The sequence below is a fragment of the Heterocephalus glaber genome, unplaced genomic scaffold (assembly GCF_053883595.1).
Source record: "Heterocephalus glaber isolate CG9 unplaced genomic scaffold, H.glaber_assembly_v1.0 deba00001729, whole genome shotgun sequence".
Lineage (NCBI taxonomy): Eukaryota > Metazoa > Chordata > Mammalia > Rodentia > Bathyergidae > Heterocephalus > Heterocephalus glaber.
The window spans coordinates 8,374,806-8,393,292 of NW_028258440.1; the positions used below are offsets into that span (position 1 = coordinate 8,374,806).

Below are 18,487 nucleotides of genomic sequence, written 5' to 3' on the forward strand. Positions count from 1 at the left end.
GAGACTGGATAAAGAAAATGTGGGTTTTTTTTTTGCAAAATGGAGTGCTACTCAGCTATAAAAAATGAGAAATTAGAGACATTTATAGCTAAGTGGATGCACATTGAGGCGATACTCTTAAGTGAAATAAATAGGACACACGTGTGTAAATACCAAATAGTTTCTCTGGTGTAAGAAACTGAAAGTGTAAATAAGGACTAAATGTATAATAGGTAATGTGAAATAGGAAGAAAAAGGGCAAAGGGGAAGGAAGTGGGAGGGATAGGGGAAAGGACAGAAGGGAATGGGATTAATATGAGAAAATGGAAAAATAGGAACAAAATCTTTGTAAATAGGGAGGACTGGAGTGGTTGAATGGAGGGCTGGGCAAGGTTGAAAAATAAGAACAAAGAGAGACTATGTAAAGGTGGAAATTTCCAATGATGAATATCATTATATTGTATACCTAAAATGTACCAATGATTAGAATGAATAGTCGATAATGCAAAATAGGAAGACAAGGTCCAAAGGGGTAGGGGTAGTGGGAGGGGCAGGGGAAAGGAAAGAAGGGAAAGGAGAAATGATGAGAAATGGAAAAAATGGAAACAAAGTCTTTGTAAATAGGGAAGAGTGGAGAGCATGAAGGGAGGGCTAGGAATGGGGGAAAAATAAGAACCAAGATGTATTATGTAAAGGTACAATTCCCAATGAGAAATGTAATTGTGTTGTATACCTACAATGTACCAATAAAATAATTTAATACATTTAAAAAAAATGTCATTTAGTGATTTGTTAGAATAACATTGAGAAGGATTTCTATAAATGAGATTCCTTGGTCAAAGATAAATCAAATACATTTATCTAGTTATTACCAAGTTTTCTACTATAGAAGTATTCACTGTTTTCAATTCCTAACAACAATAAACATCAATATACATCTCTAACAGAGCACGTTGTTCAAACACTAGTAATTTTGGTAATCTGATAAATGCTAATAGGTAAAATTCATAAATTTTCATTTCTTATGAGAAGAATGCTGTTTGGAATTTTTCATATATTCATGCTCATTTTTATTTTTCTATAATTTGTATGTTTATTTCACCATTTTTATCAGGATTCATAATTTCTAATTTGAGGGATTTTTGTGTATGAAAATATAGGCCTTTGTAATATCAAAATAATCAGTAAGATTTCCTCTCTTTCCCTTATAATTTATAATTCCTTATGGCATTTTTGCTGTGAAATCTTTTAAGAAACAGATTACTGATAATTATTTTCCTTATTACTTTTGAATTTGGGTCATTGAATATTATAATATCATCTGTTTAAAAAGGAATTGATTCCTAGTTTCTTCTAATATATGCATAATTGCAAGCTCTACTCGCAAATGTTTGATTCATTTGCACTTTATATTAGTGCAAGTTGAAATTTTTTCTGTTTTATAGTATTTCATATGAGCATCCACGTTTTAAATTATTACTCATTAAAAATGTTTTTAGTTCACAGATTGTACATTTGTCCTTATCATTTTTTATTATCTCTATGAACTTGATATAGCTTCAAAATTTAAAATTTGTTTCATTTATCTACTCAAGAACTAATGCCATATTATTTTAAAAGAAGTTTTTACAGAATGTTTAAAGGTCTTCTAAGGTTATCCCACTCACAATGTTCTTTATTATAGTTTTTATGTTGTTCATTCTGGTTCCTTCATTCAGATAAACTTCATATTCATTTGTGTATCTGATAATATTTATTTGCTATCATATTAAAATACAGTTTTCTTTCAATCACGTCAATCTCCTTAGTATAATAAAATGCAAAATCATCAACTAAGAGTGACATACGGGAATAGATACTATAATTTAAAAAGAGAGAAGGTATAAATTAAGTATCATGAAGAAAAATGGCTTTTTTTTTTGGTATATGGTCTTGGGTTTATAAGGAGATGAGCTTGTGGACTGTATATTTCTCCAGTGAAAATCAGCTGTATGAATGCAGAAGACTAATAAATAGTTTGTTTGGGCTTAGTCAATTTAGCTTAAGGAAGGGAGGACATAGTAGAGGAAATGTACATCAGAAATCACTACAGAGATAACTAACCATGGAATTTAATTGAATAAAGAAAAGAAAAGGATATACAAGGGATGAAGTTCAGAGCAATGGATTTTTGGTCATATTTGATTGGTAGTTTCAGTGTGTTAAAGGGAATGACCTCAAAATATTAGTATGACTTTTAAAAAGTAATCATTTGTGTCATTCATTTATCACTAGATGTTGATGTACTACAGATACAATGGTACTTTGGTTCATCAACTCTTGTGTTTGCAAACAATTTGGTTCGCAAACAGAAGCATTTGGCAAAATTTTGGTTTTATTTGTGAACTCTGCATTGGGTGATGAACACAAACATGGCCATCTTTTCCAGAATTGTGGAATGAATTAAGTTCGTGAACTGAGGTTCTACTGTGATAGCTGCTACAGGTAAGCTGTTTTACTTAGTTATTTGAAGTAAGTACTATTACACCAATTTTTAAATGACTACTTAAGGATCTATTATTAAGGAGAAAGAAAGAATCATCTATGTCCTCCTCTCACAGCACACAGAGAGATAAATCAAGACAGTGGCTATTGGTTCTTCTTAATAATGACAGTGTTTCATTGTTAACTACTAAAGCTTTATAGCTTAGAGCTCATTTGAAATATGTTTTATTGTCTTATTTCCTTTTTCACTTTTACTTATAACTGTCAGTCTTAGTTGCCAATCAAGAATGCTTTGACCTTGCTGAGAGATCCCTTCTACAGCAAGAGTGGTAGGGAGATGTTTGAGATCCTGAAATAGTCTCCTCTTTCTTCCTTTCAATGAAATCGTTATGCTCCTATCCATGACCAAGGGTTAGGATTTATATAAGGAAATCACTTCTGTTTCAATAACATTTCAAGTTTTTTCCCCCCTTTGGCTTTCAGGCTGAACTTCGATAAAGTATTTCAAATGGAAATGTCTTTCTTAGAATTTCCATATTTTGATCTCTTTCATATACTTTATATATTATAGGTACACAGTTCTCTAGAATTGTCCCCACTTCTTTAAGCTTGTATCGAAAGATTGCTTAAGAGAGATACTTGGTTAGATAATCTGTGTTTGTCTTGCTTTTCACATTTATATGTATAATAAACATTGCAATCAGTTGAATGATGTTTTATATAAATATTTTATTTGGTGGAAAGTTTATATAAACAGTGTAATAAGTATAATGTTTTATACAAACATTGTAATAAGTAGAATGTTTGATATGCAGGGTTACTTTGCAAACTTGAAGTTAACTGCAGGCTCAGAGAAAACAGTTTTACCCAAGCTGAGTCATAACACTAGGAATATTTATCACATGCAACAATTCTCTTTCCTCCCAGAATTCCTGGTCATTTTAGATGGATAGCTAATCCAATAAAAACTAAGCTGCAGAGGACCATAATATTGATTATACCCGAAGCAGGCTGTGAAGTGTTAACCCCACAATTGGCTTGTTTATAGAAGTGAGTCTGGCTGAAGTCTATGTGCCAAGGTCAGAGTAACTCGCACCCAAATTCCATCCCCACGACTAAAACCTTCATACTAGAAGGACAGTGTTCTCTTTACAATCATATATTTTGTCTATTCTCTTCCTAATTTGAGATGCTTTGTCTTGTCCTTTGTGAGCCTTGTTTACATTAATTTCCATAGAAACCACTCGTAGCTCGCCTTGAACCCAATCGATTACCAATAAAAGTCAGTGCCTGGGACTGGTCAGCGCCTTTGTCAGTTGCACCAGCATTGGCTGTCATGGCACCCCACTTTCTCTCCTAGTTCTGTCTCTTAGTGTATTTTTTTTTTCTCAGGCCTGTGTCACACACTGGGCAGGCGGGGACTAGAGACTTATTGCAGGAATCTGGCAATAAAAAAACAAGATCAGTAAATTGATGTCCTACTTCACAACCACCAAGTCAATATATCTGGTATTTAAATTAATTGTACCAGTTGAAATAATACAATCCAGAAAGGCTTGAGTTTATGAATAATTTTTGGGTAACCTTGAGTATGCCATTGCTATTACTTTCCTTTTATTTATTGACAAAATAGGAACTTCCTAGAAGCAAATAATTTACAAGATGATTCTAGTATCTAAGAATTATTACTCTACTTTCTTTCTGGGCTTTGCCTTGTTTTCTTAATGTTGGTAACAGAATTCTACCTCCAGTATTGATAATGTGAGAACTGTTATTTTACGTACCTCCATAATCGTCACTACTTTTTAAACAGCTCTATTAAGACAGACTAGATCAAATACTTCATTTGATTTACTAAGGAAGCCATTGTCATGAGTCCATTATCTACGCAAATTTGCTGTATTCTAATCCTAGTGTCCCATATTTCTCTTTAATTCCCACTAGTTTTCTCAAAATTACTTACCATTTGCTAAAGTATTTTCCAGCCTTGTATTTGTTTAGGCTCTAAGAAAATGAATGCCTTTAATACTTAATCTGTGTCAATGGTTTCCAACTACTGATAATTTTGCAAACCCTAGGGGAAATTTGATAATGTCTGGAAACATTTTTGATCATCACAACTGACCAGATGGATACTACAGGTGTATACTAATAGAACATAGGGCATACTGCTAAGATAAACAACAGTGCACCAGAAAATCTCCACAACAAAAAATTATTCAGCCTAAAATTCAAATAGAGCTGAAGTTGAGTACAGTTTGAAACTACAGTTTCAAGTACTTTCTTCATTAAATTGTAAATGTTTGAGGAACATATGTAGTAATGCATATTGTAACAGATATGTGCTTGTGCTGATATTGTAATTGTAGTTTATTCACTGTATCAAATGAAAGAAGGTAGATAGCTAAGATACAATTTAAAATATGAAAAAAACACAAACTCAGGATGCATATAGTATATAATATACAAAATCAAAGAACAACTATTTGTAAAGTAGAAAAAAAGCACCACTATGCAATGAATAATTCCTGAAATTCTGTGCAGTGGTACTGAGAGTACGTATGTACAGGTTTCCAGCTCAAAGTTTAAATTTTCTAAAATAGAAACCTTGAGTTTCATTACTATATATAAATCATAGAAATATGGAACATCCTTATGCTAAGATGTTTTGAGTAATGATAACTATACTTGAAATATTTCAATGAGGCATTATTGGCATTAATAAATATCAGATATGTAAAGTTTGCAGTTTAAATTTTGAAAGGTGATGTGCTATCCAGAAACTACCACTATAATCAAGATAACAAACACATGCTCCCCAAATTATTAGACATTTTTATAATTCCTTTATGCCATCTTTTCTCCTTATCCTTTAGAAAACCCTGATTTAAATTCTAGTATGTAGATTACCTGGCATTTTCTAAACTTTTATATAAGAGAAACCAATTCTACTTGGCATAATTATTTTGACATTATCCATGTTGCTATAGGTACCAATGTTTTCTTATTTTAACTGTTCCATATTATTCCATTTTATGGGTAAACTTCTTTTTGTTTATTTACTATTGATAGACTTTGGAGTGATTTCCATTTTTTGCACCTACAAATAAAGGTGTTATGAACATTCATGTACAAATATTTATTAAAATCATGCTTTTTTCCTCCTGGAATAAATATGTAAAAGTTAAAAGGCTAGGTTAAAACCTAGATGACTGTTTATTTAAGAAATTTATGTTGCAGTGCAATTACCTCATTGTACATTTCTGCATGGAATGAGTTCAAATTGTTCCATGTCATCAACACTTAGAATAATCAGTTTTTATTCATTCTGATTTATTTGTCATATTATCTCATTAGGGGTTTAATTTGCATCTCTCTAATAGTTAAAGATATTTATCAATACAAAGATTTAAAAGCAGATTTGAGCAGGCAGAGAAAATAATCAGTGAACTTGAAGATAGGAAAATTAAGCTGATAAGAACAGATATTGCACTTGATCTTAGCCAAAAGGCAGAGAAGCGATGAAGATAGGAAAATTAAAGTGATCAAGTACAAAAACCAGAAAAAAAAAACTGATGAAAAATAAACAGAGATCAAGATAAATGAAGGGCACCATTAAGCAGACCAATATATTTACAGTGGATGTTACTAAAGGAGACAAGAGACAAGTGAGATATCAGAAACATTATTGGGAGAAAAATGGTTGGAACATGTGAAATTTGACTAAGTAAGTGACTATAGAAATAAAATAAGCTCAAAAACCACATTAAGGCACAGTTGTAATCATACTGTCCCCAGACAACAGAAAGAATGATTTATCATATACCAAAAATCTTCAATATATTTATCAGCTCATTTCTCATCTGAAAATTTGATGACCAAAAGACAGTGTATGAACTTATTCGGAGCACAGAAAAAAAAATCTGCCAACCAAAATTTCTACATTTGGAAAAACTGTCCTTCAAAAAAGAGTAGTAAATTAAAACATCCCAGATAACTATAAGCTGAGATAGCTTGTTATCAGTTGGCCTGCCCTGCAAGAAATACTTAGGCATCTCCTTCAGGTGGAAAGAACTAGACAATAAATCAAAGTTGTATAAAGAAATAAAGATCTTGGTAAAGAAATTACATGGGCATTATATCAGCCAAACATATTGTAACTCAGGTTTTTAATGCTTTTAGAAACTTTAACTGATATTCAAAAATACAAAAGTTGTACATATTAATGGAGCACCCTATAATATTCAATGCATTACTGCATCGTATTTAAATCAAGGTAAATGTATTTTGATCATATTTAAATCAAGATAAACGTATCAAGATAAATGCATGTCATCTGCAAACAGTGACAATTTGACTTCTTTTCCAATTTGGATTTTTTTTTTCTTTCACTTGCACAATTGCTCTGGCTAGGACTTCCAGTGCCATGTTGAAAAGAAGGGGGAAATAGAAACTCTTCTTTTTTTTCCAGATCTTCGATTTTTTTTTTTAACTTTGTCGCATTCTGTGTAATGTTAACTGTTGGCTTCTTATAAATGGCCTTTATTATGTAGGGAGTGATTCTTTGTATGACTAATTTGTTCAGTACTTTCATTATGAAGGAATGTTGAATTTTATTACATGCCTTTTTTTCATCAATTGAGATGCCTGTATAGTTTCTTCTTCTTTTGGGTTGTTAGGGTATATCAAATTTATTGATTTTTGTATATTGAAAAATCCTTGCCTTCATAGGATGAATCCCACTTGCTCATGATGATGAATTCATTCATTTTACTAGTATTTGGAATTTTTTATATATGTTCATCAGAGCTATTGGCCTGTAGGAGTTTTTTTTTCTTTTGTTGTGTCCTTATCTGGTTTTAGTGTCAGAATATTGCTAGCCACAAAGAATCTTTCTTGAATACCTCTACCTTCTATTTTTGAATAACTTATGGAGAATTGGTATACTTCTTTAAACATTTGGTAGAATTCAGCATTGGAGCTAAGTGATCTTAAACTTTTCTTTGATGAGAAGCTTTTTATTACTCATTCAACCTTGTAACTTTTGATTGATCTATTCAGGTTTTCTATTTCTTCATGATTCATTCTTGGTAAGTTGAATATGTATAGAAATTTGTCTACTTGTTCTAGATTATCAAATTTATAGGCATGTAGTTGCTCATAATAATGTTTAATGATTTTTGTGTTTCTCTCCTATCTGTTGCAATGTTTCCATTTTTGTCTTTGATTGCATTTGAGTCTTTTCTCTCTTAGTTGATCAAAAGATTTGTCTATTTTTTGTTTAATTGATAATGGGAAATAGAAAGAAAAGGTCTAAAGGGGTAGGGAAAGTGGGAGGGGTAATGGAAGAGAAATATGAGAAAGAAAAAAAGAAGAGAAAAGGAGAAAATGGAAACAAAGTCTCTGTAAATAGGGAGGGGTAGAGGGGTTGAAGGGAGCACAGAGGAATGGGGAAAAATAAGAACCAAGATACATCATGTAAAGGTTCAAGTTCCCTATGATAAATGTAACATGTACCAATAAACATGAAAACAAAGATTTGTCTATTTTGATTATCTTTTCCAAGAATCAGATCTTTATTGATTTTTTCTTGATTTTATAAACTCCATTTAATTAATTTATTTCTGCCTGCATCTTTATTATTTCTTAATATCTACTAATTTTTTGGCTAGTTTTTCCTTTTTTTTCAGGTCTTTGAGACATTGAGATAGGTTATTTATCTCAGATTTTTCTGTGTTTTTCGTGTATTGATCATCATAATCATCCCTCTTGGTACTACTTTTGCTGTGTCCTATAGGTTTTGGTGCGTTGTATCACCATTTTCATTAATTTCAAGAAATGTTTTAACTTCCTTCTTGATTTTTTCTTTAGTTTGTTTGTTGTTCAAAAGTAAGTTGGTTTACGTGCATTTGTATGATTCTCAAGTTTTTCTTATTGTTTTCCAGCTTCACTGCATTATGAATTCCTTTTTTTTAAATTTTCTTAATTTTCATTTTGTGGCCTCTTGTATGGAATATCCTGAACAATGTTTCATGTGCTCATGAGGAAAATGTGTGTTTGGCAGCTCTTGGATACACTATTCTGAAAATGGCTATTAGGTACATTTGATCTAGGGTGAATTTAACTCTAATTTTAAGTTTCTGTCTTTATCTATCCATTGCTGAAGCAATTAGTGTACAATATTATTACAATGAAACCTCATTCTTCCATTAAGTCTGTTGATGATTGCTTTATACATTTGGTGCTTCAATATTGGTGCATAAATGTTTAGAATTTCTATTTTCCCTTTTTAATTGGGCCCATTTTCACTAGATGACTTTTCTGACTTTTATTGTTTTTGATATGTTTATTATTAGTTTATTTAGTTTATTATTAGTATGGCTAGTTCTGCTTTCTTACAGTTTCTACTTAGATGAAATTTCTCATAAGAAAAAAATAGTTCTAAGGACATGCTCAGGCTACAGTAAAGGAATAGAATGAGATATTTCATGTAAGTAGAAACCATAAGAAAGCAGGACTAATAATAATTTTGTGTATAGTTATTCTTACCAAATATTTTATGCCTTCCTATGTTTACTCCTCACTGGTTAATATCTCTTTCTTTCAATTTGAAGAACTTCCTTTAAGATCTTTTGTAGACCAGGAGTGGTAAACTTATGTTCTCTCAGCTTTTTTTTTTTTTTTTTTAACAGAGCAGTTACCACTACTTTATTTGTAAAATAGAGCTTTCCTGGGCATAGTATTCCTGACTGACAGGTTTTTCTTTCAATGCTGTGACAGTCTCATCCCATTTTCTTCTGGGCTAGAACGTTTCTCCAAAGAAATCTGCTGTCAGGCAAATTGGGCACTCCCATATGTTATTTCTATTTTTTTCTGCTTTAGCCTTGAGAAGTTTTTCTTTATCATTCACTTGTGAGAGATTGATTATAAGATTTTTAGGGTAAATTTAATAAAGTTACATTTTAGTAGTGACCTCTGACCCTGCTATAACTGGATATTTGTATCGTTGTTTACATTTGGGAAGTTTCCTGTTTTTAGTTTTTTGAATATTCAGTCTGCCCCTTTGAGATACTCAAGTCCTTCTTGAAAATCAAGAACTAAATGATTTGAGCTTTTCTTGTCCTAAAATTTCTTTAAGCCTTCTTCATTTCTTTTAATTGGTGTTTCTTTTTTTTCTCCAACTGTGTATTTTAGAATAGCTTGCCTTTGAGCACATTAATTTTTTTCATTTGTTCTATTCTTCCATCATGCTTTTAAATTCTGAGTATATATCTTTAGTTCAATAATTTCTGTTTTATTTTTTTTAAAATGCCATATCCATCTCTTTGGTAAGTGTCTCTGTTATAGCTTTGTCGCATTCCCTGTACTTCGTTAAAGTTTTCTGAATTTCCCTAAAACAATTATCTTAAATTCTCTGAGATTTCTCTCATGCTAATTATTACCTGATCAGATATTGGCACCTTATTTTGAATACTAGATGAGATCATGATTTCCTGAAAGCTTGTGATGCTTGTTGGCATTAAACACCATCTGGGCATTGAAAAATGATGTGTTTATCCACTGTTCCTAATTTGGTTTTGTTTGTACTTGTCTCCAGTTCTAGGTAGATTGTTTATTTTCTCTGAGTTTATAGTCATTTCCACTATCTTAGAAGTTGATGGAACTCATCCAGATTTTCCAAGAATCTGCTTTTGGTGTGTTGTAACTGTTCCAGTACAAGAGGGGAACCTAAGCCTAGGTTTGTGCCAAATACTCTGTTCATTTATTCTTCTGAAATATGAGAGTACCTAGAACAGTGCTGGGGAACCTATACACGCTTGTGACAGCAGGCTGTTTGTTATCACTGAACGCTCTAAAAGGTTTGCCATCACTGACCCAGGACATACTCTACTCACCAAACCCTCTATTTATGGCCAGGATAGGCCTAGATGCCTCATCCAAAGTTACTAGCCTGTTGTCAGACACTGCAGTATTTTGCATGTCTCTGAGCTGAGTCTCCATGGATGAATCATTAGATCAACAATAAGTTCCAGGGCAACATCTTATGCTTACCACCCTCTTTAACTTCAGGGAATGAAAGTCTTGCATCATACGGTCTTATATTACCCTATGATTGAAGCAGTGCTAGGGAAGGGAGAGATACTAATCCACTTGTGGTGATCATAAACTGGGTTCTACCTATATATCACAGCTACAAGGATGTGCACAGACTTGGGAAGACAGTGTTCCCAGGTCCATTTCAAGGTTGGAAATGATTAAATGAGATTCATGTCTGGTTTTTAGGTGCATAAAATTCTTCCTGATGCCAGAGCTGCTCTAAAAGCTGTCTATAACAAAAGGTTAAATATCACACGGTTTCGCTTTTATGGGAAACCTAAAATATGAATCAATCAGTAAATGAAATAAATAAAGAAGAGATAGTAAGGAACAAGAATAAAGACTTTTGAAGATGAGGAAAAGAACCTGAGGAGGGGGGAGGAAGGGGTAAAAAGTGATCAAGATATATAATATGCATACACCAATTTCTCAAAGCAAACATCACTATTCTACATTGCAAGTGTACATTAATAAGACATTTTAAATATGCATGCATAGATATATTTTTTATAAATAAAGGCTGTGTGATCTCTGACCTGTGTATGTCTAAGACATTAACTTATATCTTTCTGCTTCCCCCAATAGTAAGATATCTCTCTCCACATGGGACTCCTTGGAGTTGGTGTAAGGGTGATGCAGGGAACTGTTCCCTTGCTGCCTTCTTCAAGGCGTGCTTTTAGTTTTGTTATATTAACAGCAAGCACTATGGCCTCTCATGTGATTTCCTTAACTGACGTGAAGACAGGTGCTTACATTGATTGTTATTCAAGTTGTATCTGTAGAAAGAGATCATCAGAGAATTTTACATAGGCTCTATCTTGCTTCACTCTTCATCTTTTCTTACAATATGATTTAGGAGACAATGAGACTAGAATCATGGAAAGAATTAAGTTCATGAACCGAGTTACCAATGTATATGCTGTCTACAATAGACTCACACTAGGTCCAAAAACAAATAAAAGTTGAAGACAAAGTAATTAAAATATTATTCCATGAATAAAATAAAATAAAATAAAGAGAAGACAGATGTATATACTGATGTAAGGAACAGGGAAAGGGGACGTTACTAGAACCTCTGCAATAAGTCATAGTCTCCTGTGAGCCACGACAGCACAAGGCGAATCGATAAACATATTGACAGAAAATTAGACTTAGAGAAGAAGCTGAGATTTTGGCCTGATCAATGCCGCTCTGGGTGCCAAAAACCCCAGAACCCGAGCTTGTCACACCTTTATTCAGAACATCAACAGAAACAGGGCGCACCAATGATCCTAGAACAATGGGGAACTATGCAGTTGAAGATTTGCTTCCTCCCAGGATGTCTCCAGCTGCTGTAGTCCTGCCCTGGACCATCTCAGCATCACAGAACCATTGAGGTCTTAGCTGTGACTGGAAGCCAAAACAGAGTTATGTGTGGATATGCCATAGCTGGCCTGTAGACAGTAAAAGTAGGCCCTAATCATGATTTATTATGAAATGATTTTCCCCTAAATGAAGTAGAATTGCTCCCAACATACTGACATCAGAAAAATAGAGCTAAAATCTTAAAAGGTTAGAAGAGTTAGAGAAGAATATTATATTAAAACTTCAACACAGAAAGGTGTAACAATTATAACATTAACATCCATTATGATAAACCTTCAAAATAAATGATGCAAAAATTGACAGAATCAGAGACAGAAATAGAGTGTTTTAAAATAAGGTTGGAGAATTTAAAATCTTACTCTTAATAATGGATAGAACAAGCAGAGAATAGTAAAGAGAAAAAGGATTTAAATAATCTAGTCAAATAACTAGATCCAAGAGACATATACTTTACATGCAAATCAGTAACAACATCAAAGCTTCTTCCTTAATATATATGGGGAATTCTCTACAATAGGAATTTGCACCATAGATTAAGGTTTAGTACTTTTAAAAGATAGCCATCATACAAATTACCTGTTCTTGTCACAGTGGTGTACATTTAGAAATAAACACCAAAAGGAAACTGGAAAAATAATGACTTTGTGGATGTTAAACACCAAACACTTAAACAATGGATCGAAGAAATCATACAGAAAATTCTTTAAAAAGAAAAAATATAAAAATATATCAAAAGTTATGGAACACAGAAACAGCAATACTAAGAAGGATATCTAGTGTTATAACTGATTACTTAAAAATCAATTCCAGTGTTAGGGATGAGGTTTAATGTTAGAGCACCTATCTAGCAAATGAAAGGCCTTTAGTAAACTTTACAACATTACAGGTAAAAATGATGTTATATGAGTGCCCTAATTTTACAACTTAGGGAATGATAAAAAATAAATAATAAGCTTAACCCAAACCTAAGACAAACAAAGAAATGATACAGATTAGAAGAGAGGTAAATAAAATAGTGATCAGAGAAAGAGTAGAGAATATAAAGCCAAAGGTAGATGTTCAAAAAGATTAACAAAATTAACAAAACTTTAGCTAGAATTATTAAATTAGAGTATAATGAGAGAATAACTGGGTATAAACATCCAAGATACATTTGGGAAAAATAATAATTCTACAGAAATAAAAAGTGATAAGAAAGTATTATGAAAAATGTAAGCCCATATAATTGACAACAAGATGGAATGAACGGATATCTACAAACACAAAACCCAGCAGAGTAGATGATGAAGAAGTAGAAAATTTGAATACATGAATAACTAGTAATAAGATTGATATAGTAAACAAAACCCTCCTGACAAAGAAAAATATTTAACTTTATGGATTCATTGGGGAATTGTTCCTAAAACTTATAGAAAAGCTAACGTCAATAATTCCCAAAATTCCCTAACGAATGGCAGAGAATATTTCCTAATTCATTTGGAAGGTACTCATTGTCCAAAGCAATGTTTGGACCATTATTCAAAGCTATATAGCTGTTGTTCAAAGCTACATTAGGACACTAAAATTAAGCAAATTCCATGGCAATATCTGCTCAACATGTTGAAGCAAAAATCCTCAATAAAATAATCTTATATAGAATTTGTAAGCACATTACAAAGATTAATTACACCCCATTACTAAGTAGGTTTTATTCCTGGAAAGCAATGGTATTATACATACAAAACAATAATACATTATACCACATAGAATGAAGGAATAAAGAATATCATGTCAATTGACAAACAAAACATATTTAGAAATGTTGAATATTCATTTAGAATAAAAAAATATAAAAATTCAGTAACAGAATGAAAATGTGTCAACATTATAAAAGCCACATACAGAAATGCACAACTGACATAATACATAAAAATTGACATTAATTTAAAATCTTTTCATTTATTATGGGAAAGAAAGGCAAAGATACCCAAGCTTTCCACTTATTTAACGCAGCCCTGGAGATTCTAGCCAGAGAATGCAGGCAAAAATTAGTTAACTTATTAGCATCCAAATTGTAGCAAAGTAAAATTATATCTCTTTGCACATAGTATGATCAATTATGTTGTTGACTTCAATAAGGTTTTAGAATTAACAAACAGTAAGAAGTCAGTGAGGTCACAAGAGACAAAACAAATCTTCAAAACTCAGTTTTATTTCTATAAGCTTATAATGAATAATCCAAAAATGAAATTAAGAAAATAATACCATTTACCATGCCATCAAATTGAATAAAATAATCATAAATGAATTTAACCAAGAACGTAAAATATTTATGCAATTAAAACTAGGAAGCCTTGCTGGAAGAAATTTAATTAAAATACACAAATGTAAAGATATCTTGTGTTTAGTAATTAGAAGACTAAAGAGATCAATACTACCTGAAGTGATATAGACTCAGTGCACTATCAGTTGAAAGCTCAAAAACTTTGTTTCTTAGTAGGGAAAAATTCAAGGAATCCTGAATAACCAAGTGACTTTGAAAGAGAAGACTCAATTAGCTTATTCATAATTTTTCTATAAATATTAATATAAATTTGTGAAAATCAAATGAATGTGATACTGCCATAAAGACAGACAGATTGAAGAATAAGACAAAACAGAAAACACAAAAGCAAAGTGCCTAGATCATTTAATGTGATAAAGATAGTCTTTTAAACAAATGGTTTGGGGGAAATTGTATGCCCACATGCAAACAAATGAAATTAGAACTTTACCACACATTATTCACAAAAATTAACTTAAAAGGATCAAAGATCTAAACATAAAAGTTAAAAATATCAAAATCTTAAAGGAAAACTTAGGGATGGTGATTCATGACATTGGAATGACAACAAATTCTTGAATATGGTGCAAGAGCAGAGGCAACAAGAGACAAAAAATAAATAGATTGGATTATATACAAATTTAAATCTGGGTCCAGGCTCAGTGACATAGCACCTGTAACCCTCCCTACTAGGGAGGGGATGCAGAAGGCATCCTGCCTGCCTAAGCCACTGAGCAAGACCCTGCTTCAGAAACTAAAATAGATCTGAGCATGTAGGATAATGTAAAAGCACTAGGTTCAGTCCCCAGTACCATAAAGAAACAAACAAACAAATAAAATCTGTGCATGAAGAGACAATTGGCAGAATAAAAAGGCAATGTAGAGTAGGTGAAAATGTTTTCACTTATATAGATAAGGGTCTAATATTCAGTGTATATGACTTTTAAAATACTATAACAACAAAATTAATAACTTCATTGAAATGGGCAAAGAACTTTAGACATTTTTCCAGAAATATAGAAATTTCAAATAAACATGTGAACATATGTACCATATCAGTAAATATTAAGGGGAAAGCAAATGAAATCTATGCTAGGATAGTTACTACAAGAAACACAGAAAATAACCAGTGTTGACAAGATGTAAGGAAAGTGAAACCCTTATTCATTGCTGCTGAGAATCAAAAATGGTGCAGGTGTTGTGGAAAACAATAGAGAAATTCCTCAGAAATATAAAACAGAACTATCCTGTGATCCAGAGATCTTACTTTTGGCTGTATGCCTAAAAGAGTTGAACACAGTGTCTCAAAGAAATGCATATACACCCATGTGCATAGCCATATTATTCACAGTAGCCAAGAGCTGAAGTGACCCAAGGGCCTGTGAACAGTAAAAATTACAGATTAAAGAAAGTGTATACATTCAAAGAAAAATTAAAATGTCTATAAAAACTAAGATATTCTTTCATATGTTACCATATAAATGAACTTTAAGGACATTAGATGAAGAGAAGAAAGCCAGTCAAAACTATAAATACTATATATTTCTACCTATATGGTGTTAGGTAGAGTAGGCACATTCTTAGAAAAGAATGATGATTGTCAAGAGGTAGGGAGGAGGGAAAATGAAGGGGTTTTTTTGTATTGGTACATTTTATTGGTACATTTTAGGTATACAATTCATTTACATTTATCATTGGGTGTTTGTACCTGTACATGATGTATCTTGGTTCTTATTTTTTTCCCCGTTACCTGTGCACCCTTCATCCCCTCCACCCTTCCCTAATTACATAGATTTCATTTCCACTATTTTTTCTTTTCTCATAGTTTTTCCTTTCCCTCTTTTCCTTTCCCCTTCGCCTCCCTTCACTCCTTCATCTTTGGACCTTTTTTCCTATTTCCAATTATCAATTATTCATTTCAATCATTTTAACTATTGTTTACACTACCAGTTTCTCACACTAGAGACACTATTCGGTATTTACACATGTGTGTCCTATTTATTTCACTTAAGAGTATGAGCATCAGTGGAATAGGTTAGAAGATGCAGAAAAAACTCCAGACATGTTCAGCCACCTCATCTTTGACAAAGGAATCAACTACCATCATTGGAGGAAAGATAGCTTATTTAATAAATGGTATTGGAAAAACTGGATTTCAACCTGCCAAAGATTAAAACTAGACCCATACCTATCACCATGCACTAAACTGAGATCTAAGTGGATTAAAGATCTAAATATCAAAACAGAAACACTAAACTTGCTGGAAGATAACTTAGGTAGAACTCTTGAAGATATTGGCAGAGGAAAAGACTTTATGAACAAAACCTCAGCAGCACGGGAACTAGCAGAAAGAATCAACAACTGGGATCTCATCTTATTAAAAAGCTTCTGCACTGCAAAAGAAACCACCAAAAGAGCTAACAGGCAACTTACAATATGGGAAAAAATTTTTAGCAGCTGTACCTCAGACAAAGGTCTACTATCTAGAATATATAAAGAATTGAAAAAAATCAGACCCCCCAAATTCAAAGACCCAATTCAAAAATGAGCATCTGAAATGAACAGACATTTCTCAGACAAAGAAGTAAAAGCAGCAAACAAATATATGAAAAAATGTTCAACATCACTTGTCATTCGAGAGATGCAGATGAAAACAACCCTGAGATTGCACCTCACCCCAGAAAGAATGGCTTCTATCAAGAAATCACCCAATAACAAATGCTGGCAGGGTTGTGGGGGGGAAAGGAACCCTTCTCCATTGCTGGTGGGAGTGCAGACTGGTGCCACCACTGTGCAAGTCAGTATGGAGATACCTCAAAGAACTAGGACTAAAGGTCCCATTTGACCCAGCTATTCCCCTGCTAGGTATCTTCCCAAAAGAATTAAAAGAATCATACCACAGTGATATATGTGCACCCATGTTCATAGCTGCACAGTTTGTAATAGCTAAAGCTTGGAAGCACCCCAAGTGCCCATCAACTGGAAACTGGATAAAGAAAATGTGGTATTTTTATAAAATGGATTACTATTCAGCCATAAAGAATGAAAAACTAGAGTCATTTATAGCTAAATGGATGCATATGAAGGTTTGTTTTTTAACAGGTGGAGAGCTTTAAGTTTGATGATGCCTAGAGTTCTGGTGACTGATGGTGGTTATGGTTACACAATAAGAATATGTAATCAATATCACATTTAAAAATAATTAAGTTGATACATTTTATGTAATGTATATTTTAATGTATTTTTAAATTTGAAAACCTGCTATCCATATCCACATGTATATATGCATGTCTATCTCTGGATTCTGTTTTTTTCTATTCCCTTAATCTATTTGGATATCTTATCTCGATTTACTTAGCTTAGAAGATCTCTTATAATCAGATAATATTAGTCCTCTAGCATTTTTCTTCTCCTGCAAAGTCTTTTTGGATATTCTGGGTCTTTTGAATTTATTAAGACTTTTAGAGTCAATTTGTCAATTTTTTTAAAAAATCTAAAATTATGACATAGAATTACATCAAATTGGAAGGGATTTGGCATTACTCCTTTTAACTCATAGAGAAGCCTTACCTCTCCAATTATTTAGAGATTCTTTAACTTTTCTGAGCTCTGTTTTGAAGTGTTCAGTGTAAAGTTTGTGCAGATGTTATGTTACACTTATCTCTAAGAATTATGTAAATCATGATAGCTGTAGTAAATGATAATTTTATTAACAGCTAGAATAAGGTAACAAAAATAATTTTTGTATTTTACCTTACATCCTAAAATTATTTGTTCCAATAGCTTTTTGATGGATACTATGAGACTTTTATAGAGATAAAAACAATATTTTAAAATCGGAGTTCCTTTAATTTTTCTTTAATCCCTAAGTATACACACTAAAATCTCCAATATAATGAAGACTAGAAGTTAGAATTCTTGTTCTTATTTTATAATTCTCTGTGATGTGATGTTTTTCCTCTGGCTGCTTTTAACTTTCCTCTTTGCACTTAGCTTAGACCCATTTGTTTATGTTGTTTCTTGGAGTGCTTTTCTTCGTATTTCTTTTGCTTGTGTGCACTGAGCTTCTTAAATCTGTGGTTATTGTTTTCATCAAATTGGGAAATTTTTCAGTCATAATTTCTTCAGTTAATTTTTCAGTTCTCTTTCTCACTTCTCCTTTGGGGACCCTAATTAAAAAACTTTAAGTCACTTGAAGTGGTCTAATACAAGTACTCTTTTCACTTATATTTTCCACCTTATTTTTTCTTTTGCATTCTA

The 18,487-nt window shown here is 32.4% G+C and overlaps 1 pseudogene; it reads right to left on the reverse strand.

Moving 5' to 3' along the window:
• Positions 1-5,817: 5,817 nt before the first annotated feature.
• LOC147821580 (U2 spliceosomal RNA) lies at positions 5,818-5,986 on the reverse strand (annotated as a pseudogene).
• Between the last annotated feature and the right edge of the window lie 12,501 nt (positions 5,987-18,487).